The sequence below is a fragment of the Muscardinus avellanarius genome, assembly GCF_963383645.1.
Source record: "Muscardinus avellanarius genome assembly, chromosome: 2".
Classification (NCBI taxonomy): Eukaryota; Metazoa; Chordata; class Mammalia; order Rodentia; family Gliridae; genus Muscardinus; species Muscardinus avellanarius.
This window is the reverse complement of record NC_137787.1, coordinates 131,273,568-131,299,129: the sequence shown is the minus strand read 5'-3', so window position 1 is coordinate 131,299,129 and position 25,562 is coordinate 131,273,568. Positions and strand designations below refer to the sequence as shown.

The 25,562-nt window shown below is 38.7% G+C and overlaps 1 protein-coding gene across 4 annotated transcripts in view; it reads left to right on the top strand.

The window, feature by feature from the left end:
• Nucleotides 1-25,562, top strand: part of STARD13 (StAR related lipid transfer domain containing 13) — a gene marked incomplete at both ends in the record, with an annotated part of 251,181 nt that overhangs the window by 58,843 nt on the left and 166,776 nt on the right. The gene's annotated exons all lie outside the window — the stretch shown is intronic.

Sequence of the window (25,562 nt, the reverse complement as noted above, 5' to 3'; positions counted from 1 at the left end):
GTGTTTATGTCAGGAGGTGCCCTGTCTGTTGATACTGTTTTTCTGGTAAAGAATAAATTGTTCACCCCAGAACAAATCCTGTGACCTGTGTGTGCACAGAAGCACAAGCTTCCTGAGGCAAACAGGAGATAATTGTGACTACAAGCTACTAGATGCTCTTCTTCTTTTAATTCTTGGGGTGGTGGGAAGGGCAGAGGGTGGAGTGCAGATACCCAGCCTTGAAGCCTGAACATTTCTAAAATTACTATTCACAAAAAAAAGAAGATGGAAACTTTAAACATTTTTCTTACAGGATAAGTTCAAGAAGATTTAAAACATGTTTCTTATAGGATAGGTTTATGGAAAGTGAAAGATGGACATTCCTAAGAAGCCTCTAACTGGTACCCATTTAAACGATACACATAAGCCAGGCGTGATGGCGCACGCTTGTAATCCCAGTACTTGGGAGGCTAAGACAGGAGGATGGCAGTTTCATGGCTAACCTCAGCTATTTAGTAAGGCCCTCCAAAACTTAGTGAGACTCTGTTTCAAAATAAAGAATAAAAAATAGGACTGGGGTATAGCTTGGAGGCAGGATGCCCCTGGGTTCAGTCCCCAGTTCCATAAAAAATAAAAAGAAAAGAAAAGAAAATACACACATACCCTTAACAAACACAATCAGTTAATGGTTGGTCCACCCCCTTCCTGGACTAAAAATACATGGATATTATATTGGTTTACCAGGAATTTCTTGGGCCATTATAAAAATACGGTGTCTACTTGAATAAATGAGCTTAAGATTATATTGAATTTTAGAGGGGAAGCTGAAAGTTGTAATCACAAAAATCTTACTGTAATGTTTCCAAAAGGAACAATATGTATTCTAGTGAGCAGCGTTTGATGAGATTGTTTCCTTGGAAATCGGGATTTGTTTGTAGAGGCTCAGGAACCAGTTATGTGTGAAGGATACTGGTCCTACATACCGGTCTGATTTCAGGAAGGATATTATGTCATTCCATAAACTCTGTGTGCAGGTCTTAATTGAATAGAAACAAAAGTATTTCCCTGTGGCTTGATTTAAAAATATTTTGGGCTTAGAATAAATTCCAGCTCCATTTTAGTTTTAAAAATTCTTTACAATGGTACTTTATCATATACCATCATCTTTATGAACATAGGAGCTTAATAAATGTTTGATGTGATCATCTACAATCTGTAAATATTCCTTAGTATGCATATAAAGAGCATGTTATCTTAGAAATATTGTAGAGAATTAGTCAAGATTTCTTTGCAGACTGCCTTGGATGTATTTACAATAATTGATTTCATGAAAAAATTATGTTTTTTTGAATGAGGGTTATATTTTCATTAAAGAAGTGAACTTCTGATGTCAGAGGAGTAGCTGGAAATATTTCTCTCTTCTGCAGAAGCTTTTTAATTTGATGCAATCCCATATATTGATTTCTAGTTTTATTTCCTGAACTTTAGAGATCTTACTGAGGAAGTTTTTGCCTGTGTCTGTATGTTAGAGAGATTGGTCCTCTGTTTTCCTCTAGTAATCACAACGTTTCTGGCCTAATTTCACTGTACCAATAAAAATTTTTAAAAAAACATAAAAAGAAACAACTAACAAAACAAACAGGACAGATGAATCTCAAGTGCTTTACTGACCTGAACGAAGTCAGACTCAAAGTCTGCTTTTTTTTATTATTCCATTCACATGACATGTGGGAAAGCCAAAATATATAAACAAAATGCATAAAACAGATCAGTGTTTGCCATTTGAGTAGAAAAGAATCGACTAACTTGGGAAAGCATACAGGCATAATGGGATGCTGGAATTGTCCTTATCTTGATTGTGATAATGATTAGAGATCTATAGGTATTTGTCAAAACCTGCAGAACAGCGCACTAAAAATATAGTGAATTTTGCTGTATGTGTTTTATATATTAGTAAAACAATGAAAAAAGAGTCAGAGATTCTTCCTTAAAGAAATATTTTACTATATCTGTTTTATATGTTAATAAGGTAATGAAAGAAGAACAAGAAAATGCCCTCTCATGCAGATATATTTATGTTTCCTTTTGCTCAACTAGAAAATTTAAACACCCCTACTTTTTAATACTGGGCAATGGAATGTTTGTAGTCAATGAATGCCTGAAAAGTCAAAGTGTCAGTTAAGATCTTAGACAACTATGAAAGAATTTCAACAGTCTAGTGATTCAGAAACCATCATTTGTTTATATAATATAACTTTTATTTACTGTATATTTTATTTGATTTACTGTATAATATACTATAAATACAACATTGGTTTCCTATTATAATAGAGAATATTAATTGAGCATTCACAATGTATCAGATACTGCTGTGAGAGCTCTCTATGAATTATAATTTATTTTTCCCTCAGGAAAAATCTCTAATTAATTACATGATTATACCTATTTTAAAGATGAAATTATTACAGTATTAAATAATTATTAAATTATTATGCCAATTTTAGAGATGAGAAAGCAGAGATTCATAGAGTTCAAGTAACTTATCCAAGGCCACATAGTAAGAACGGTATTTGAATATAGCTCTACAATACACAAGGCTGTTTTGCAGCTAAAGTACTGAACCTATGACCAAGTTTTGGATTACAAAGTATATGAAAGACCTTTTAGCCTTTTTTATTCAGGAGACAGCAATGAATCCCATTACCAAATCATAGTTGGTCACTTCCTGCGAGATTTTAATTTAGGTTTTACTTCTCTAGTGGGAGCAAAGTGCTGTGTTTTAGACTCCTTGGATAGCTAGTACCCACTAATGTATGGTGTCAAGGTATCTTTAACCATTCAAGTAAAGTCTACCAAGTATATATTAAATTAATAATTGCACTATTTTTGTAGTTCCCATAGTAGTATCTTGAAATGACAGTCACATCATTAAAATTGCTTACATTACTTGGCTTTAGCTCTTTCAAAGAAGATTCAGCATTATATTAATATAATGTTTTGGGCATCATGACTTACAGTTTCTCATGACTGGTGGGAACAGTGCAAACAGGACTGACCTCATTAGAGTGAGATAATCTTTGAATGGCATGGGCATGATTCAACAGCAGATACACTCATGGGGAGGAAAAACAAGGAGGAGAAATAAAGGAATCTTTGATGATGCATAGGATGAGAATTAGTTTCCCAAACCCAGGATGAATCTAAACTTGTTCATCTTAGAGCGCACTCCAAATTACTCCCGCCTCATTTCTCTAACCTGTTGTTGTTCTGGAGTTGGAAGTCCAATTAAACAGAGAGGAGATGTTTTAAACGAAGTGTTATGTTGCAGAGTGAAAGTTAATCAGATATCATGTTGTCCTTAATCCCTTCCCCCATATTTTTTGATTGAATCAATAGGGAAATTGTTGTAGAGAGAGAATGGAAATAATAATGGTTCTTATTTCCCTTGCTGACAATCACTTGGGAATAGAAAAGAGAGAAGATGCCGAGGGGGTGGAGGGTGGGGTTCTTAGGCCATAATAAGAGTGAACTGAAAATTATTCCAGTTTTCTTAATTATGGAAAAATACATATAACACCAAATTTACCATCTTAACCATTTAAGTGTACAGTTCATTGATGTTAAATGTACTTATAATTTATAATGTATTTTATCCATCATCAATATTCACTCTTATTACTCTTTTCATCTTACAAAACTGAAACTTTATACCCATTAAACACTAACTCTTTGCTCCTCCTTCTTTCGAACCCTTGGCAACTATCATTGTATTTTCTCCACAAATTTGACTATTCTAGGTACCTAATGCAGGTGGAATCAGACAGTGTTTGTCTTGTGGTGTGTGTGTGTGTGTGTGTGTGTGTGTGTGTGTGTGTCCCTGGAATGGAAACCAGTGACATTCTGCCTCTGAGCTATGCCCCCATCCCTGTTTTATTTTTTATTTGGAACCAGGGTCTCACTAAGTTGCTGAGAGCCTTACTAAGTGCTGAGGCTGGCCACAAACCTGCAATCCTCCTGTCTTAACCTCCCAAGTACTGGGATTACAAAAATGTGCCACCATACCTGGCTAGTATTTGACTTTTTTGGATCAGTTTATTTCATTTAGCATAACGTCCTTGAGATTCTTCTGGATAATACTTCATTGCATGTCTATATCATATTTTTGGATTTTCTTTTGTTTTTGTTTTTGTTTTTTGTTTTGTTTTGTTTTGTTTTGATAGTAACTCTCCAATAGGTGTGCCATACAGAATTGGATTTCTATGTCATTATCTGAGGGTTATGATTTGTTAGGTACAGGAGCACCATGTTTAATACACACACACACACACACACACATACACACACTGTTTGCAAAATGCAAATTTGAGCAAATACATAAATGTGATTACTTTCTTTTGAAATTTAATTTCTATTAAATTTTTAAATTTTATTTTAAATGCTTAGAAAACAGCTTGATGTGGCCTGGATTGCAAAAAGTCCAGTGAAGCTGGCAAAAGGAGACAGAGATCCAGGCTCTGTTTGACACTTCCTCTTTCTTTACAGTGTCAGGTTCCAGAACTTCACCGGGCCTTCATTTCTTGAAGTGATAAGAAAGTGATCTGGAGATATCTCTGTAGTTAAGTCAGTAACTCCTTGAATAAGAACGGAGGAAGCCATGCAACTTTAATAATACCTGTAAAGGAAACAGAACAGCTTTATTATGTGGAATCAATCAATGATTTCTAATATTTTTTACAATTTGTAAAGGAAACAAGTAAAGCAGAAGTCAGTTTTTCATTCTGATCTGTTGTGTGATGTAGGAGAGGTCACAACTTCTCTGCAACCTTTTCAACCTTTCCCAGGGCACTCTGCTTCTAAGCAATATTCCCAGCCCTATTTTATTTTTCAATTTCAAAGAGGGTCTGAGTTGCTGAGGCCAGGCTCAAACCTGTAATACTCCTGTGCCTCCAGCACTAGGATTACAGGTGTGTGCCACCACACCTGGCTCTGTAACTTCTTTCATACAATAAAGGGCTTGAATGAATTAAACCACCTCTAAAGTCTCCATCATCTCTGAGATTCTAGAATTCTATGTTGACAGCTAGTACCTTAAGAGAAAGACAGTTATTTCTATTTTCCTCATTACATGACTCCGTGTTTACCTGCACATGCTTCTTTGACACTTGTGTGATGCCCTCATTTTTCATATAATAGGAATGTTAGGAAGTCTAGTCTTGGAGACTACTTAAAATGTTGGTATTGCTATAATTATTAGGAAACTTGTAGAAACCTTTCATTCTCAGGGGAGTCTTGTTTTCATTGTCTTTTTAAAATCTGAGATGATCTTTAAAAAGATAGAGCAACTGAGTTGAACTTAAGAGTGGAATATACTGCCTTATTTATGCCCCCAGCTAATACAAGGGAGCATGAGGGACACTCTACCCCTTTACTCTGTCAAATGGCATCTTGAGAATTTGCCCAACCTAAGCGGTGAACGTTGCCCACCCCTGGTGAGCTGGACCCCACCAACTGGGGAGGCGTCAGCCTAAATTAAACCATCATTTGTTCTTCTGGAATTGCCCTTTCTCTATGTTTAGTACTCTCTTATCCAACCACTTTCACAACAACAGGGTGAATATCCTGGCAGAAAAACACATGGCACAGAAAACAGGCTGAGAATGCGGACATTACTCAAGTTCTTTTTAAGAAAGTGGCAACTGGCATACATTCGCATTTTATGAATCAGACCCTTTTTCTGCTTACTACTGGTGACTGAAGGACCTATACAGAAAATATACTGTTTAACCAAAGTTACAGGAACATGGGTTAAATGAATTAAGTCAAGGAACTTTGAATAACAGTTTTAAAAAGCATTATATAGTAAATATGTGAGCAGCCAAGAAACAAGGTGTAGAAGGAATTAGCAGAAAGGTCCATACTGTTGGCTGAAGGGCCCTACAGAAAGATTACTTACTGCTTAACCAAAGTTACAGGAACATCAGCTAAGTGAATTAAGTCAATGAGCTTTGAACAACAGCTTAAAATATTGCATAGTAAATTCAAAAGTACTCAAAAAATGACTCCAAGAATAAGTATTAGAAAGAAATGAGCAGAAGAGCAACATGTTTGTAGACATAGAAAAAATTGAGATTTTTACTTTAGCCAAACTCTTCACTTAAAAAAAACTAATTTATTTTCTTTATCAAAACAAATCATTGGTTCAGTGGCTTCATGTCACTGCTTTCATTAGCTCTGATCTTATAAATGCACATCCCAGATGCAGGCAGTTGGCAAATTTAGATTCTGTGACCTTAGTTTATGGGAAGGGGAGATTCATTTTTTGCACCCCATTCATTTTTATTTCTTTGTAAATTCTGGACAGTGGTCTTCTTTTACAATGCCATGTAAACGTGAACAGAAATGGAGGCAAACGTTTTCAAAATTCAACACTAGCAGTCTTACCAGTAGTAATTGATGACCCCAAACAAATTTTATACTTGATTAATTATTTTTGTGGTACTGGGGATTGAACCTGGGGCATTCTACCTCTGAGCTACACCTCCAGTTCTATTTTATTTTTTATTTTGAAACAGGATCTTGCTAAGTTTTGGAGGGCATTGCTAAATTGCTGAAACTGACTGTGAACCTGCAATCCTCTTATCTCAGCCTGCCAAGTACTAGGATTACAGCTGTGTACCACCACGTCTGGCTCTGAAACAAATTTTAAAAGAGAACAAATAACAGGTTGGCTTTGGTAAACCTCTTGGATAAAGGGAAATGGTGGGGATCTGATGGAGACAGATCATTAATAAGGATTAATAAGGATAAGGATTCTGTCTCTGAGTTTTATTAGTTATCAGAACACAGTAGTGAGAGTATCAAAGGATATATAAGATAAGAAACCTAAATATGAATTATATGCCAGATATTTTAATAAAATAAAGATATATAAAAATCATATATTGTCTTTCTAAGGGGCAATGGAATATGATTTGAGTGTGGGAAAAGATGTCATGTATAAATTTACATTAAACTTTTTGAGGTAGTTGATAGAAGAACGTACAACGTGATAACATTATAAAAACATTAGACTGATGAAAATGCTGGTCAATGTATAAAACTAAAAAGATATCTAGAAGTACAAAATATAAGGTTCTGCACGGTTATTAAAAATGTACTATAAATTTTTCTTGGGCCTCCCTAATCTAAACAAAGGGGAAAACAGAATCAAGGGAAGATTTGCGATGTCCAGAAGGTAAAAACAAACTAGCATAGTTTTTCCTGGGAATTAGTATTTGGGAGAATTTTCTCCCAAGAACTTGATAGATGAGAATAATTTCTCATGCAGATCCCATGGGGAGAACAAGCTCTAGTGAATGGTACTTCCAGCTGTTGCTGCTCTGAATTCAATAGTACGTCTTGTTTGATTATTTCTTATAACATCCAGCAGTGTGGAAGTAGGGATATCACAATAAATTATAGTTCAGTAAAAACATTTAGGGGGTAGACTGTATAAGTAAAAACAAGGAGGTTTGGATATACAGCCCTCTGATCCTCAATCCTTAACCAAGAAATCGCCTGAAGACTATGTAGAAGCAATTTTTCAAAGTCTGATTCATAGAACACTAAATCCGTTAGATAGACATCCAAAGGAGAAAATGTTTCTGTGATTAAGTAATTTTGGTAAATACATCCTCTTTCCTTTCCTGGAAATTCACACTTATGGAAGACTCTGAGAAATCCTGCAGAAAATAGTTTAACTTTGTTTAAACTGGTAGCTTTCACCATGAAACCACTTTGCACCAGATACCAGGAAGTGACATCTTACAAAACAAGAGTTCCCTGGGGAACACATTTGGAAATGATGATTTAGGAGAGTGCATGGCCTGTGGATTGTTCAGATAATTCTCTTTGAATGTATTTCTGGCATGGACTAGACAGTAGATGGGTTAGAGTTGTATTTTGAAGAGTAGCATTACAAATATTCTGTTTTTAAAGATGGCCACTTCCATACTCTTTAAAACTCAACTTGGTAAAGGCAAGATGACCATTTTTAATGAAAATTAAGAATCATATGAAGACTCTAACCTGATTAGGAAACCCCTGAACATGTGTTGGGCAGAAAATTGAAGGATTCAGGGTACAGGCAGAGTTAATAATTATAACAAGAATACAGCCAGTCCACAAAGAACTGTACAATATTAGTACTATTGGGCCAGAAGAAAGAAATGATTGCTTTCTAGATCTTAATTTATCTTACCTATGATATAGCTGAATCCTAACTAGTTTTGAAGGAATCTGAAATTACCTAAGACTTCTAGGGAGAGGAATCACCCACAGATAAAAAGCAAGAAACCCTTCAGGAGGCTCAAATCCTCCCTGATTGTAGATGACATGGACTCATTGAAGGCCGGGAATTGATGGGTGGCTCAGAGTCCATTTCTGACTTTATGGCCCCAAAATATGTAAAGTCTCAGTACAACATAATAAAGTGAACTGGTCCAACAGAGATCATTTTCATTAGTAAAATCTGTTTGCTTGAGTTGTATAGGCATTTTATCAACCCCCAGGAAGCCTACAGAGAAGATACTAATTTTTCCTATTGTTGGAAGAGACAGAAAATTAGCATTTGCCTTATGAATGATGCTTTTTGAAAGAAATACACAAAATATCCAAAGGCTACAACAGAATGCATGGGAACTAGCCAGCTTGTCCCAAACCTCATGTTGTAAAATCATATAAGACCATAGCAGTTACTGGATGGTACCATCTCGGGCAGGACAGATCACTAGAAATTTAGATATTGATGTTTAAATTTTGTGTTTTTCTTGAGAAGCTTGTGATATAATGGCATTTAAATAGAGGACTTGGAAAATAACCTAAAAATGACAGAATATACTAATACTATTAGATAAAGGAAATCAATGGAGATAAATACAAAATATCTGGCCAAACTGACAAATATTTTCCCTCCCAAGGCGTAGGAATCCTGACAATTTTGAAGGTCTGAAAGAGGCAGACCTGATTAAACTACAAATAATTTGTGTTGCTTTGCCTCTCCTAACAGCCTGATAACACACACTAGTAAAACAGTGTAGAGAGATTTAATGAACTTGGCAGTCACTGAGTACCTACTTTACATGTCAGTATTGTCAGCTGAAATAGGCATTCATTCTCTTCTGCATTTCAACTCTCTCCTCCCTGGTTAATTCTGAAAATCATACCTGTGAATGACAAGAACTTATGATTAGCATTTAGTTAGCAGAATTTCACATACATTTGTGTCCACCCAGTGATATAATGAAAACAATGTATAGTCATAAAATCATATCTTCTGTAATGGTTTTACTAACCAGAAGTTGCACATGTTTTAAATTATGTAAGAAATAAGTCAGAGTCACAAATCCAATGATATTCCAACCATCCACACCCAAATAAGACTAGAATTTTTTTTTTGTGTGTGTGGTACTGGCGATTGAACCCAGGGGCATTCTATCTCCAAGCTACACCCCCAAAGCTATTTTTATTCTTTATTTTGAAACACATTATCACTAGATTGTGAAGGGGATCACTAAGTAGCTGAGGCTGGCCTCAAACCTGTGATTTTTCTGTATCAGCCTCCCAAGTACTGAGATTATAAGTGTGCACCACCACACCCGGCTAAGACTAGAATTCTTAATAGAAAAATTTAAAGAATCTCCCCTCCCAAAACACTTGGAAGGACATATATCTTGCTAAATGCACTTATCAAAATAGAGAATTAAATTCATCCCAAGACACTTATTGAACTTACCTAAAACCATGTGTTGTATATAACAGGTTTTTAGTCATCAAACCATCTTGTTTCTAACCATTGATCTCTTTGGAGTAGGTAGATCTCTGAATCTCCTTCCCTGAAAATGCAGATCCTCATCATTCCACTCCATCTCTTGTACTTTTAAGTCTAAGGTGGACAAAGCAGCTTAAGTATTTTTATTATTGGCTTTCTAGAGAAAGGAGGGGAGAAAAACTTGACAAGAAAGAAGAGAAATCTTTTTTGCTAGATGTCTTGAAGAAGTTTACAAAGGAATTCCATTCACTGAATTCTTCTGCTGTTAGTCCCAACTCTGAGTGTGGTAGAATTCCACACTTAAATATTTGTGTACTGTCACTGCCCAGGGCATCCAATCCATTGGGCTTGCACCTCTGTAGCACAGGACAAAAGACATAAGTGTTTACTTTGTGTCTTCTTCTGTGACAATCTTCCAGAAGTTACTCTGTTGGCAGAACCCATTGAAACCTGTGCTATTCTTAGGGACAAATCATTGAAACATATTGGTTGAATTTCAAGAAACACTTTCTAATCTTTTACCAATAGCTTCACAGGATCAAGAATGCCAACAGTGACAATATCCAGTCAATGAAAACTTCAAACTTTCAATCCCTACAAATTTCAGACATTGGAAGGCTTTAGAATCATGCAGCCTCTAGCAGTAAAAGACAATTTTTGGTAGGAAGTGTCCTTGACTCTTGAAATCACTTGGAGGTAAATTCTAAAGTGGAGAGAGGACAAGGGAGCTGGAGGAACAAGGCTGTGCCTTAGTGAGGGACTGGGAGATCAGTGACTGGGTGGGGAGAGATAGGATCAAGGCCTCAGGAAAGTGTCATTAACCAGTAATAGACAAGACATTATTGATGGGACACTTGGTTTAAATTGCAGTATTCTTTAGAACCCACACAGCTATTTAACTGTATTTTTTTTCTAGTGCTGGGGATTGAACCAAGGGGCATTCTACCTCTGAGCAATACCCCCAGCCTTTTATTATTATTTTTACTTTTTATTTTGAAACAGAGTTTCTTTAGGTTTTGTTGAGGGTATCTCTAAGTTTCTAAGTTGCTAAGGCTGGCCTGGAACTTGTGATCTTCCTATTTCAGCCTCCTAAGTACCAATATTACAGGCCTGTGCCACTACAACCCAGCTAATAATAAGCTTTTAAAAACAATTCCAAAACCATTTATGTCCCTCCAGGGATGGCAGTACATGTGGTAGGAAGGCCACAAACCCTGCATGTGCAGTAACCTTGGATAAGTCATTTGAGTACTTCAGACCTCATTTTCTCTTCCATAATGCAAGTTATGTTATCTATAAACAGATAAATTTTTAACTGATATTCCAGAAAGTCAACTGGAAAGGCTAGAGGTATATTAATTATGGAAAAATAACTTGACAATTGTAGATCATGTTAATGGACCCTGACAAAGTATAACAGACTGGATGACTTAGACAATAGAAATTTATTTTCTCACTATTCTGGAGGCTGAAGTCCAAGAACAGGATGCTGGTTCTTCTAAGGCTTCTCTCCTTGGCTGAAAAATGACCATCGTCTCTCTCCATCCTCACATGGCCACTTCCCTGTGTGTGTCTGTGTCCTGATCTTGTCTTCTTATAAGGATGTCAGTCAGATTAGGGTTCACCAGTATGACTTCATTTTATATTAATTTCCTCTTTAAAGGTACTTTTTCCAAATATAGTCATGCTATAAGGTGTTAGGGACTTAGGGCTTCAACATAGAAACCAAAGGAAGACAACATTTAGCCTATAACATTAATCAAATGTTTATTTTTCAGTTAAACTTGTTATATTGAAAAAGAGAAGGGAAATAATTTTTACAGTGTGCCTATGTTTACCAGACAATATGCAGGTTGCTTTTTTTCCCCCATCTCACTCAATATTCGTAAAAACTATTTTTTATGTTTGTGGTACTAGGGATTGATCCCAGGAGCATTCTACCTCTGAGATACACCCCCCAGCCCTATTTTTTATTCTTTATCTTGAAACAGGGTCTTACTAAGTTGTGGAAAGTGTCAATAAGTAGCTGAGGCTGGCTGTGAACCTGCAACCCTCCTGTCTCATCCCAAGTACAGGGATTATAAGTGTGTACCACCATGCCTAGCTTCATAAAAACTCTTGAAGATATTAATATAGACTGAGCATCTCTATCCCAAAATCCAAAGTGTGAAGTGCTCCAAAATCTGAAACCTTAAACATTGACTTGATGATCCCATGTGACAAATTGCCATCAACAGCCGCTCTGAAAATATTCTCTAAAGTTGTCTTTAGGCTAGGTGTAGAAGGCATATATGAAATATAAATGAATTTTATGTTTTGAGTGGGCACTTATCCCCAAGATGTCTTATCTATCTATAAGAAATATATAAAATAAGATATATATATATATATATATATATATATATGAAATATATTTCAAGATCCGAAAAAATAGAAATCTGAAACACTTTTGATCTCAAGCATTTTAAAAGGATCTTCAACCTGCATCCCCCCAGTTTTGGGCAGAGGATACCATGAATAGACATTGCAAACTGAAAGAAAATAAATGCAATAATGAGAATATATCTTAGAAAGGTGTCTGAACTCCCCTTCCAAATTATTGTGATTTTCTAAAATAATTTGTTAACTTTACGATATTTAATTTTGTAAGAACTTATGTCATTTGTAGGAAAATGGATGGACCTGGAGAACATGTTAAGTGAGATTGGCCAGTTACAGAAAGTGAAGGGTCAAATGTTTCCTCTCATATGCAGAAGCAAGGGAGTAATGGAGATACTACAGTTACTTCAGAAAATGGAGGAGACTAACCAGTGGAGTCAGGGAGGCTATCTAGGGGAGGGTGAGGGAAGGAGGATCAGTGAAGAAGTTAGTCCCATGGACATTTTGTACACATGTGAAAACACTAAAGCCAAACTCAATATCCTGTATAGGAAAGGGGGAGTGGGAGGGAGCAGGGGAAAGGCCCCTGAGCGCTGTGAGGATGCCTGTCACTGTTACTGTGAACCAGATTGTGACATGAGACTATAATGCACCAGTAAAGGTATAAAAAAGGACAAAGAAAATTCCTGTTAAAATGTCAACTTTCCAGTGTCCTGTTGACTTAAAAACTAAGCTTTATTTCTCAAACTAATCCAAACAAGTTATTTAAGGAACTTTGATTGCTCATTTCCTCTAAGGATTTTTATTCCTTTTAACTGAAGAATGGTCTTAATATTTGTTGAGTCCTTTAACTATGGAAGACTAAGTATGAATATGATAATTATTATTTGTTGAAATTTGTTCTTGTAGTTGCATGGATTAACATTTGGCAAATAAACCTTGTAAAAGGCTTTTTTTTTATAGGATGTAATATTTGATGGTCCACATCTAGCATCTTGTAAATTCTAAACAGCTATTGTAATATTAATTCCTTCTCTGGTCAACTTGTGAAGCAATTCTGCATGCATTCTCTTTTTGAATATGTGTGTGAAATAGTATGATAAGCTTGGACTGGGAAGTTTGTTCCCTAAAATAGGTCTTTCTGAGAACTGATGATACATGTACAAGTTTTCCTACATTTTTTTTTTTTTTTTTTGGTGGTACTGGGGGTGGAACCCAGGGGCCTTCTACCTCTGGGCTACACTCCCAGACCTATTTTATATTATTATTTGGAAACAGGGTCTTAAGCCAGCAAGGCTGGCTTTGAACCTGCACGATACTCCTGTTTCCACCTCCCAAAGCATGGGGATTACAAGCGTGCGCCACCACACCCGGCCAAGTTTTCCTACTTTTAAATGTTTTTGGTCTCATGTTCCTGAATCAGTCCTTTGGAAATAGGATGTTGTGATACAGAAACACACACTTACCTGAGTGGGGCCTGTGGATAAATAAACTCACTTGACATAAGAAGGAAACTTGGCAGCAAATAGCCGCCATTGTAAAACATTAACCAGCAGAACAGAGGCTGTCTCAGAGTCCAGTTTTTCCTCCTTCCCCTTTCAGAGTAAAGGGACTTCCTTGCTGCCAGCTTTCTTGTTGCATTTGGGGGAAGCCATTCTTCTTTTAGTTTCACGTGAGACTGTCACTCAGGTCTCCTTCTTCATCTTCTGTTACCTTTGCAAAACTGGCCTCTGAACACAGCAGCTTCTAGAAGTGCAGTTGATACCAGCTCTTCTCAGCTAATTAACAGTTAGTCACTCTTGGGGGGTGGAGGGAGCTGCACCTAGAGCCCGGGCGAGCCCTGCCTCTGGGCTGTGGGGAGATTTCCACCTGGCCACTCAAATCAAAAGACTCGGCCAGCCGGGCGTGGTGGTGCACGCTTGTAATCCCCGCGCTTGGGAGGCAGAGACAGGAGGATCGCACAGGTTCGAAGCCAGCCACGCGCGCTGGCTTAGGAGACCAACAAGTTTATTAACTAACACCTAGACTCACTTAGGTGAAATATTTAGGTCTGAGATTGGTCATTTGACTCTTGTATTTTACATCACAAGCTTTGGCTTTTGAGACATTTACAAAACTCAAAAACATAGCAACAACAGACTTAACAGCCACTCTTCTCAAGAGCTCCCTATGATGTCCCAGGGACTGTTTTCAGACAATGTATATTCTTCTTGTGTTAACTTTTACGAAGACCTGAGAGTTAAGATTACTAATCTAGAAAAGAAACAGTCAGGCCTAACTCTCAAGTCTGTTTACTTGGTGAGCACAAAGGCACTGAGAGTTCAGTCAATTTTCCCGGGGTTGCACAGCAATTGGGTGGTGGAGCTGGGCTTTGAACTCAAGTCTGCATGATCTGAGAGCCCACCGCTTTCACCTCTGTGCAATCCCATCATCCCATAATGATAGATGGACATGTTTATTTTGAATCTAAGAAGGTTTGGGGTTTTGTTTTTTATTACTGCAAACCCAGTAGGCTGTACCACCTTCCCTTCCAAGCACCTCTGGTTGTTAGAAGACCTCTTTGTGCTGTTAAAACCAGAAGCAAGGCCATGTGACCATCTATACTAATTCCCCTCCCACTGCCTTCTTGAGGGCTGGCTGCTCTTTATCAAGAACTCTCTGTCCAAAGTAAATGTCAAGGCAGTATGCCTTCTTGCCAAAGGCTGGAATCCAGCATGGTGAGGTAGGAACAGGCCTAACAAAGAGGGAAAGGATAGATTCCTCCACCCCCAACCTCCTTCCTTACTTCCGATGCTTCAAAATACTGCCTTTCTTCCTAGAAAGTGCTAGTGGTGGAGTGCCCAGCCACCCCTGAGTTTACCCAGGCTCCCATGCCCTCAGAGTTCAGGAATCAATCGGTGACTTCACAGTAGACCTTGAAGGTCAGGGTGGAGGGAGTGAGAAGGGAGGTGGGAATTGAGTTAGACCTGTGGATCTCAAAATCATCAGCTCTGTAGTTCTGGAAACAGGATCTATTAAACAGGAGTCCACATTTCCAGAGAGAAGTCCTAGGCAGAGGTTTTTTTTTTAATCTTGTACATTTGACAATTCTGACCTCAGTCATGGCTGAGGCCTACAGACCGGAATAGTCACAGTTGTACTCTGCATTTGTAGCTAGAGAACAGTAGCTAGTCAGAAGAAAATATCAATGTTCTGCCAACTTCTGCTATTTGTGAAATTTTGCCAGAAGCAAAACAGGATCAAAAATAATAAACAGACCTCCTCCTTTGCTTCATGACTGCTATTTACATAAAGAGATTGATGAGCTGACTGTGCTTGTGGCATGCTTGGGGAAGGGAATTTTTAAGAAGAAGTTAATTTGGAGGTCCTTCAGTATATGTGATTTGAGATTTTTCTTGAATAATTGGATTTCCAAGAGACAGTCTATGCAATAGGTAGTGCTGCTTCTTCAATATAGGCAGCCTAAACCATGGACAGGACAAACTGACACATGAGTTACATATACACATAAGACTTCCACAGGGAGGGAAAATGAATCTCAAAGACAAAGGCACAATGTGGGCCTGAGGTAGAAGGTTATGTTTTGAGTAGGAAGAGACCTAACCTGTATGGCAACCTCAGGGAACTGGGAGGCAGGGGATCTGGTTCTAGGAGACTTTTGTCCTAACCTGCTATCCTGAATGTTTTTGTTTAACCTATCAGTGCCTTGATGTTTTCTTTGATCAAATGGGAATAGTATTTGCTCCTGATATTCAGTAATATTCTTGGTGGTGCATGTTTGTAATCCCAGCATTTGGGAGGCTGAGACAGGAGGATCGTGGTTAGCGGACAGCTTCAACTACTACTTAGTGAGGCCCTTTGCAACTCAATGAGATCCTGTTTCAAAATAAAAGAATAAAACATAGAGATGATTGAAGAGCTCAGAGGTAGAATTCCCCTGGGTTCTATCCCAATACCACACATACACACACAAAAAAATTGATTCCAAAAGAAGGTGTGGTGCTCAGTTCTGGATTGCTTGGGAATGTTGGGCACCTGCTGGTGATTGCTGGTGTTACCTACATTCTGGAGCCATATAAAGCAAGACTCAGTTCTCTAATATTCTCAGTTGGATGTAAAAGAACGTAAAACATGACCTCACTTGCTTCTCTTCTGAGAATAATCATTCCTATCACTCCCCAAGGATATGAAAATTTTGTGCCACTCTCTGAGTCTGGCTTGATTTTAATTGCTTTCCAACTGGGCCAAGTCCACTAATTCTTAGCTTCATTTAAAATCTTTTAACACATTTGATGTACTATAACTCTATATAACTAATTAGGTTCATTGTAAGTACTAGTTTTCCCTCTCATTTTTCTTTCATTCTGAGGCGTCAAGAATCTTATTGTTTTATTTTATATTTTCACTTGGATACTAAACATTTTTCACCTGTAATGAATAATTCTATGCAACCATGAGCAAAATAAAACCTTTTAAAGATGTTTGAAAGATATCATGTCATGGACTTGGGAACTGTGGTAAGTCCAAGTATCATAAATCATATGCTTTCAGAGATATGAAAGTCATGCTTACTGCCTAGGGCTAAGATTTTTTGTGAAGATAGTTGCTCCTCTAGGCAGGATAGCCCAGTGTGGCTGTCCAGCTGGAGGCCTGCAAGCACTACTGAGTCATAGTGGGTTATATTACATTGAGGGGACTGAAGGAACTTGTGTCACGCCTCCTGAATGGTCTACAGAGAAAAAACTATGTCCCCTGCCTTCCTGTTGTCCTGCCTGTTACAGCTTAAAGTGGAAAGTTTTTTAAAAGTAAGATAAAAGATATAAGGAACTTTATAAACATATCCCTTAAAGTGCTTGGCTTTTGTTTGATCACTTAGATCTGAGTTTTGTTGTGTTTGTTTTAGTTATTTGAGTGTGCCAATGATAGTAGATTTCAGAGGAAAGGACATTCACTAGGCAAAGACTTGTGTGAAAGGCTTTAAAAACTGCTCAGCACCTAGCACGTTTGGTTATTATTTGGAAAATCTGAATACCTTGAATGAAGTGGAATTTGAGGCAGAGCATGAATGAAGAGGAAAGACACTTATTTGGCAGAAGAGTATCTAAGCTCATGGAATGGTTTGCCAAAACCTTTTATTCCAACAAAACTGGACCCCAGAACTTCATTAACTTTTTTCTTATACATAAGAGTGAAAATATCTTCTCTCCACCTCCACACAGGTACAAGACATCTCTGAGTTTTCCAACAGCCTTTGGCTTAGAAGAGCACTTTTGTTTGTTTGTTTATAGCTTGCTGCACTCAGTGAACAGCCATTTAAATAAATCACTATTTTTTTATTTATGCTAATAATTTGACATGGGAATTATAAGCATTTAGATCCTTGATTTGTAAGAGAACATTTTCTTTTAGACATTTTTCTTTGGCCCTGGGAGTCTGTACATTTTCTGAAACTTGTAGTTGGTAGATGTAACATGCATTGCTTAAAATTATAGACTTTGGCATTTTCTAGACCTGGATTCAGATCCCAGTTTCAACACTTCCTGGCCCCTGTAAGCCTGTTTCCTCATCCAATTTGGGAATAATAATGAAGTATTATAACACATGCAAAGTGCTTAGCACAGAGACTGGCACCTATTCAAGGCTGCATGTGTATTATTGTAAAGACAAAACAGAAAGGATACTAACCATCAGCTACGTGGCCAATTCTGCTATGGATTCACCTCTTGCAGGGAAGATCAAACAACAAAGCTCAGATAATTACATAAAGTGGAAGCTAAGAAAGGGCCACTCATGGTAGATTTGAAAAGAGATTGTCCAAAGTATCCTCAGAGGAGGAAATATGTAACAAGAGTAGCTTAGAAATTTGGCAATTTTCAACAAAGATTTTTTCAAACCAAATGAATTTACCTTTGAAAGCAGATAGCTATCAAATTCTAAGTATGATAGATAATATTTTAGTGCTTAATCTAAGGAGACCAACCCCCATAAGTGCAGGGTGTGAATTTCAACTCTGTTGTGAAATTGATGCAAGAATGTCTAACCTTTATTAAAAGTGCTCACTCTTCATATTTCAAGTCTGACTTCACTAAATGAAGTACTGAATATTATTAGCAATACAGTTAATAGAGAACTAATAACTGTATTGCTAATTTAACACATCTTACCATCTCCTCTAATAAGACATGGTAAAATAAGCCTTGAGGAAACCCGCTCTACCATCCTTCACCCCACCCTCAAATTTGCAGCCCACTCTAAAGCCTATAAGAAAAGAGACACCCCAACTAACAACGACAACATTCTTCAAAGCCTAGGATCCTCTTGGCTTCTTTTCAAAGGCTGCCTTTTAAGTCTTCTGTGTTTATTAAGTTTTGCTCAACTCAAAACATTAAACTTGAATTTGCTATAAATGACTCTTCACTTACAGAAAAAGAAGTGCATTTATTGTCTTTCTATTTTTGTATGAAAGTACATAGTCACTCACTCACTCTCAAAATCATTTATAAAAACTTACTCTGTGCCAGATTCCATTAGGTCCTCAGAGTATAACCACACATTAAGGCGCAAAGCGCAACCCACACTACAACTTAATGGGTGGACCGTAAACAGGTGCCACAGAATGTTACAGATATTGGGGATGACATCTGTGTATGGAGCATGAAAGCCTAATAGAAAGTTTTGAGTTATAGCTATAATGCCTGACTTCTTGTTGTACTGTTTTGTTGTTCTATTTTTTTTTAGTCCCTCAGCCCCCATAGAAAAGTATCCATGCCTAGTATTATCAGGAAAGTGTAGGAGATTCTAACTATCTGCTGGGAAATCTTAAGTGTAAGACTTCAACAGTTTTTGCCCCATTCATTAGTTGACCGTGGATCTTCCTTAGAATTTGCTTAACTGGATTCCTGCCTAGGAACATGAACACTCTCTCTTCTATGAAAAGCGTATCGTCTTTGAAAAACCAGAGCCCATCATCTACACAGAGCTTGCCTCTGTGCTAACACTATGGCACTAACATTTGTGTTATCTCTGGAAGCATTATGACAGGAAAGTGGTCATTTTCTCAGGGAATCCACTTTAGTAACATAGTAGTGACTAGCAAAGATATTTAAGAGAGGTAATCTTTTACAACTAATCACTTTTTTTGTATCAACTAGAGTAGACTCTAGACCAGTCAATATTTCAACAAATATTGGTACAAAGTCAATTGTGTGCAATATCTTTACCAGTATTACATATGGTGTATCAATTACATAAGACATTACTGCTGCCCTCAAAGAGATTATCATTAAGTGAGATAAGACATATAAACTGTCATAAATGTTGACAGTCCAAGGGAGTATGTTTTCATGACTGACAGGCTATCAGAAGAGACACTCGTAAGTAGAAATGAAGATTTGAACTGTGGCAATAAAAAACTGTAAATACAGGATATAGCTGCATAGTTTTGGGGGATGGCAAAATATTTATAAGCTCCATAAAATTTTAGTGTTTCCAATACCTAGCTTATCTCATCATGCTTTTTCTTACTACCATGATAAGAATCCCTTAATTTGAATATATTATAACATCTACTGGAGAATTTCATCCTACTTTGTGACATCTATTCAATGGTTGAGCTGTCTTTAATTCTGACTCAGTAAAGTCTTGTCATCTACAACAGCAATTTTACTGAATTTAATCAATTACCCAATGGAAGGATAAAGAGTTTTCTTTTGCTTTAGCCATGAGCCCTTTAAAAAAATGTATTAGTGAGGAATAAATGAAATCAAATCCTAATACAAAATGAATTTAATATGTGTGGCAAGATTCAAATTTTAAAGTCCTAACCATTATATGTTAGCTTGAACTATTTCCTATTTCTATTTAAAAAAAAAAAAAAGCTTTTTTAGGAGTATCATGTACCCAAATACAAATATAACTTAGTGCCTGGTCTTAGGAATGTGAACAAACCAAAACACTAGTTAAGTTGGTCCAACTTGTCTGAAATAGCTGGAAACCACAAAATGAGTTTGTCAAGAAACCCAATAAACAGATTCCCTAAAGGACACCTGTTCTTGTTGTTTATACCAAATTCTTAAACAGCCAGTCAGCATTCTCTGAAGAAAGAGAACTTCAAATGGGAATTCTTTCAGAAGTAATTTAAAGCTATTTAAATATTTTATGAAGTGTGAAATCACATATATTTGCCTCAGACATGCACCCCACTGATATTGAATAAAAAAATACCCATATAAGATTTTATAAGAGCTATTAATATAAAGTTTTACTTCTTTAACTGAATTCTAGTTCATATTCTGAATCTAGCTGCAGGTTAAATCCAAATTAAACGAGATGACTACAGAGCCTTCAGGGAACAGAGTTGGTGTGCTTTAAGGGAGCAGAAGCTGCATTGGAAAATTGTAATTACTGGGAAGATGTACAAGCAACACTGTATACCCCCCCTCCGTGCTCTCTGTCTTGCAGTCTACAGCCCTCTCTCTATAGTCCGCTACCCTCTGAACACGTTCTAATCTCTCCACTCCTGTTTAAAAAGTAAGTTTTTACTATTTCCTGCAAGTCCAAACTGCTTTTATCTTTCTTCATCAAGACAGGTCTGTCAGCAGGTCAAGATAGGCAATATGTAGCAGTGAGTCAGGCCGGATGCTCCTTGGCGGGTCCTTGTCACGCTCGCTCCCGTGGCCTCTCCCACCAAGCCAGAACTAGAGGTCAGTGCCTCGCCTCCAGGTCAGCACACGGTCGTCCTCTAGGACGGCTGCTCCTGACCCAGAGGCCCGGGCTCCCCAGGGAGCATTCCTTCAAGGCTTACTTGCACTTCGTGTTTTCATTGGTGTTTATAGGTCAGTGCTGTTCTCTCCTTCCTGGTGGTCTACTTGCTGTGTACACAGGTGATATTAGACAGGTCACAACCACTGTATCTCCTTTGTGTCAGGAAAGACCTCTATCACCACAGCTGAGCTGTGTGACCTAGCACAGTGACAGACCCGCCCTGCTGGTTTCTGATGTCATCTCCAACTGAGCCAATCCTAGGAAACCACATGCCTAGGGAGTGCGCTTTTCTGACAGCCATGGTCCAGCTCCATGGAGGTGTGTTCCAGTATTGTTGGAATGTAGCAAACCACCCCAAGACGAGTGGCATTAAACAACCATAGAATGATGCTCCTGGATAATTTGGGTCAGGAATTTGGAAAAGACATTGTGCAGCTGGCTCTTCTCCATGATATCTGTGGCTTAAGTTGGAAAGACCTGAGGAGGGGGTGCCTCCACAGGACCACACAGAGCCTCATGCACTTTGGTGGTACCAGCAGACGCTGCTGCCAGGCAGGACCTTGGCAGGGGCTGCTGGCTGGGCCTCTGCTCTTGTTCTTGCTACCCGGCTGCTCCTGCTTCCTTGCTCCCCGCTTAGAAACTGTCTCAAGAACAAACGAGGCCTTTTTATGTGTTCTTTTTTAATGACCTGGCCTTGGAAGTTGCAGAGTATCATTTTTATTTTTAAAGTATTCTTTTCTTGTCACTGGGCATGGTGGCACACACTTGTAATCCCCACACTTTGGAGGCAGAGACAGGAGGATCACACAGGTTCGAAGCCAGCCTCGCTGGCTTAAGAGACCCTGTTTCCAAATAAAAAAAAATATATATAAAATGGGCCTGGGAGTATAGCCTGGAGATAGAAGGGTTCCATCCTCAGTATCACCAAAAAAAAAAAAATTTTTTTTTTTTTTTTTGTCAATGTAGTTAGAAAGAGCTGCCCAACCTCTAAGGAGGGAATATTGATCTACCATTCCATGACAAAAGGGTGGAGGAATGTGTGAATTTATTCCACTAGTCCTTCCTTAATTCTGGTTTCACTTTCTGCAGACAAGTATGATCCATAATTTTACAGAGTCAATTGTGGCCCCAAAATATTACATGGAAAATTTCAGAAGTAAACAGTTAATAAGTTTTCAGTTGAGTAGCATGATAAGATCTTGTGCTGTCCTACTATATCCTGTTTGGAACATGAATTACCCCTGGGCCCAGTGTATCCATTCCCCACCCTTTAGTAACTTAGTAGTTTTATCCATAGGCATCTGGACTGTCATGCTATTATAGTGCTTGTGTTCAATTAATCATTACTTTTTTTTTTGCGGTACTGGGAATGGAAGCCAGGGGCGTTCTACCTTGGAGCTACATCCCTAGTCCTATTTTTATTATTATTATTCTTTATTTTGAGACAGGGTCTCACTGAGTTGCAAAGGGCCTCACTAAGTAGTAGCTGAGCCTATCTGAGAACTGCGATCCTCCTGTCTCAGCCTCTCAAATGCTGGGATTACAAGTGTGTGCCATCATGCCCGGCTCTAATCATTACTCTGTGTGTGTGTGTGTGTGTGTGTGTGTGTGTGTGTGTGTGTGTGTGTGTGTGTGTGTTTGCTGGGAATTGAACCCAGGGGCATTCTACCTCTGAGCTACACCCTTAGACCAATATTTTATTCTTTTTTTTTTAATTCTTTATTTTTTAAACAAGATCTCACTAATTTCCAGAGGGCCTCACTAAGTAGCTGAAGCTGGCCATAAAACTGAATCCTCCTGTCTCAGCCTCCCAAGTACTGGGATTACAAGCATGTACCACCAGGCCTGGATTACTTTTTTAAAAAAATAATAGTTCCGAAGTGTAAAGGAATTCATACTGGCAAATCAGATAAGCCAAAGAACACAAGCACTCCCTTTAAGTGAAGAAGTTTGAGGCCAGCCTTAGAGACTTAGTGAGACCCTCAACAACTTAGTGAGATCCTGTTTCCAAATCACAGGTGGGGGTGTATCTCAGAGGTAGAATGCCTCTTGGTTCAATCCCTAATTTGAGAGAGAGAGAGAGAAAAAGAGAGAGAGAGAGGGAGGAGAGAGAGGGAGGAGAGAGAGAGAGAGAGAGAGAGAGAGAGAGAGAGAGAGAGAGAGAGAGACAGCACTCTCATTCACATAGTTTTTATTCCATTTACAATATATTGTTATATTTTCTTCACGTTATTAGCACTTATGCCTAATTTGTAAATTAAACTTAATCATTGGCATGTAAATATTGGAAAAGACGTGGTATGTAGGAAGTAACCCATACTGCCTGTGGTTTTAGGCATTCACTGGGGCTTGGAAAGTGTTCCCTGAGGGTAAGGAGGACTGCTGTAGTTCATAACAGCTATGTTTGATACATTCAGTCACCTAGGTTCCTGTTATTCTTGCTCGTGGCTGGCACCTGACTGATTCATCTGACTGAAGCTATGACTGGAGTCATCGCACAATGTGACTTTGACCCAAAAGTGAAGAGAGTGCCTGGGTGACATTCCATATCATGACATGTCCACTAGATACATTACACTCTTTGTTTGGTTGCATGAATTCTTATAAACATGATTCTGTGCACTTTCATCTACAAAATTTAATTTTAGCCCCTGTGGCCCTGTGAGGTAGCTCAGGAGAAGGAGGAGATACTTCTACCCCAACCCTTGCTCAGGATTAAAATAGAATCCAGAATCTCCAAGGTTTAAAGCTGGAGAAGCATCTACAAGTGAGGCCAAGTAGATCTCCCTTTCACCCCAAATCTGACTTTAGACCCTGAGTTCTCCCTTTTCACTTACAGCGATTTCTGTTGCTGCTACATTCTTAGGGGTAGAATTAATAGTTTGTGGGGGATGTTTGTTACAAATTTTTTTTTAAAATGGGGTTCCATTGTAGCAGGGGTTCTCAAACAGGGATAGTATTGCCTTACAGGGGACATTTAGCAATAGAGGTATGTTTGAGGCTCATAACGGGGGTGTTGGGTGCAACTCACATCCAGTGGCTGTAGAGGCCAGGAAAGCTGTTGAATTTCATATAGCACCCCCAACACACCACACACACCACACACACACACACACACACACACACACACACACACAGTTTGGTGTTTGGGAAATCCATTTCACAGGGTTTTGTGCTCCTTTTTATCGGAACAAAGAAACTGTGTTCCAAGAAGCTGAGTGATTTTCTTAGGACTCCAAAACTAGTAGGTGATAGAGTCAGAATCGAGGCCCCATTTTTTCTATATGTTTTTATTGGTGCATTGGAGTCTCACATCATGATGATGCAGTTCAGAGTGATAGTGGTATGCATGCACATAGCATTTGATGGGCTTCCCCCAGCTCTCTAACCACACCCTCCTCTTCCCCACACATGGTATTGAGGTTGGCACTGGTATTCTTGCATAAGTGCATAACATCATGGAAGTGAGGCCCCCATTTTGAGGTCCTCAGTCCCACGTCTTTTTTCCTCATGGAGCTTCTGCTGGTCCTGCCATCGGTCTCTAAAGAGAGCATGGAGAGAGAGGGGTTTGCTTCCTTTTCTCCAGTCCTGGGAATGTGGGGTCCACCACACCCATATAATGAGCCTATTCCCCGAGGCAGACGTTGTCACCTGCCCTCCTCTTTACTCCTAGAACGTAGATGTGATGCTCCCTTGGGCACAGTAAAGACTTGCTAAGGCCTGGAGTGGAATGAGAATCTAAACTTCCAAATTGAGACTTGTAATAATAAATAATACACGAAAAACTGTAGAGCAAGATTCTGTGTGTGTGTGTATGTGTGTGTGTGTGTGTGTGTGTGTGTGTGTGTGTGTGTGTTCATGTGTGGGTGTGGGTGTGGTGTGAGAGGGCAGAAAGATCTTATCCTACAATGACAAGCAAATGCTAATTACGCGTGAATTCTGGAGGTAATTGTTTTCTCATCCTGCGAACATGCCAAACAGGAAATTAATCTAAACCCCAGAAAGTTGGGATCCTCTGCAAATTGTTAAGAAAGATACACTTGTTATCCCTTCAGAGCCCTTCTTCGAACCTGACAGGCCGAAACCCACAGCTGTGGCATAGAGCTGCCGCCACCATGCCAGGCCCCTTTACACACTTGGAGCTGGAGAGGAAGCAGAACAGCTTGGCAAAGGCAGGCCCCAGGCAGACACGCCCAGCTCCCTGTGGACTCTGATTCCTGCTACCTGCTGGAGGAGTCTCACAGTGAGTGAGTCATCCTTTCTGAATGATGCATCTATCACTTTGCATACCATGTCAGAGCAAGAGCTGGCTTCCTTCACCTGGGACAAATGAGTCTTCAGGTGGTAGAGGACAGTCAAAATGTCGGGCAAATGCTATCTCCAGGGTCTTGGCCATTCCTGCTCAGTCTCTTTTGCTTCCCAGTTGGAAGCAGTTTGTCGTTTCCAAAAGGGAAGACACGTACAATCCAGGCTGTTCACTTCAATGAAGCCTCTTCAGCCCCTGTCTTCTCACTGTTCCTGGGTTCAAGTTCACCAGGGAAAAGCCTTCTAGGCTTGAGCAACAGAACAAAAGAAAGGCCTGCCCTGCCTCCTGAACCTGAGCAACCCGCAACACAGTGTTTTAACTGTTCCA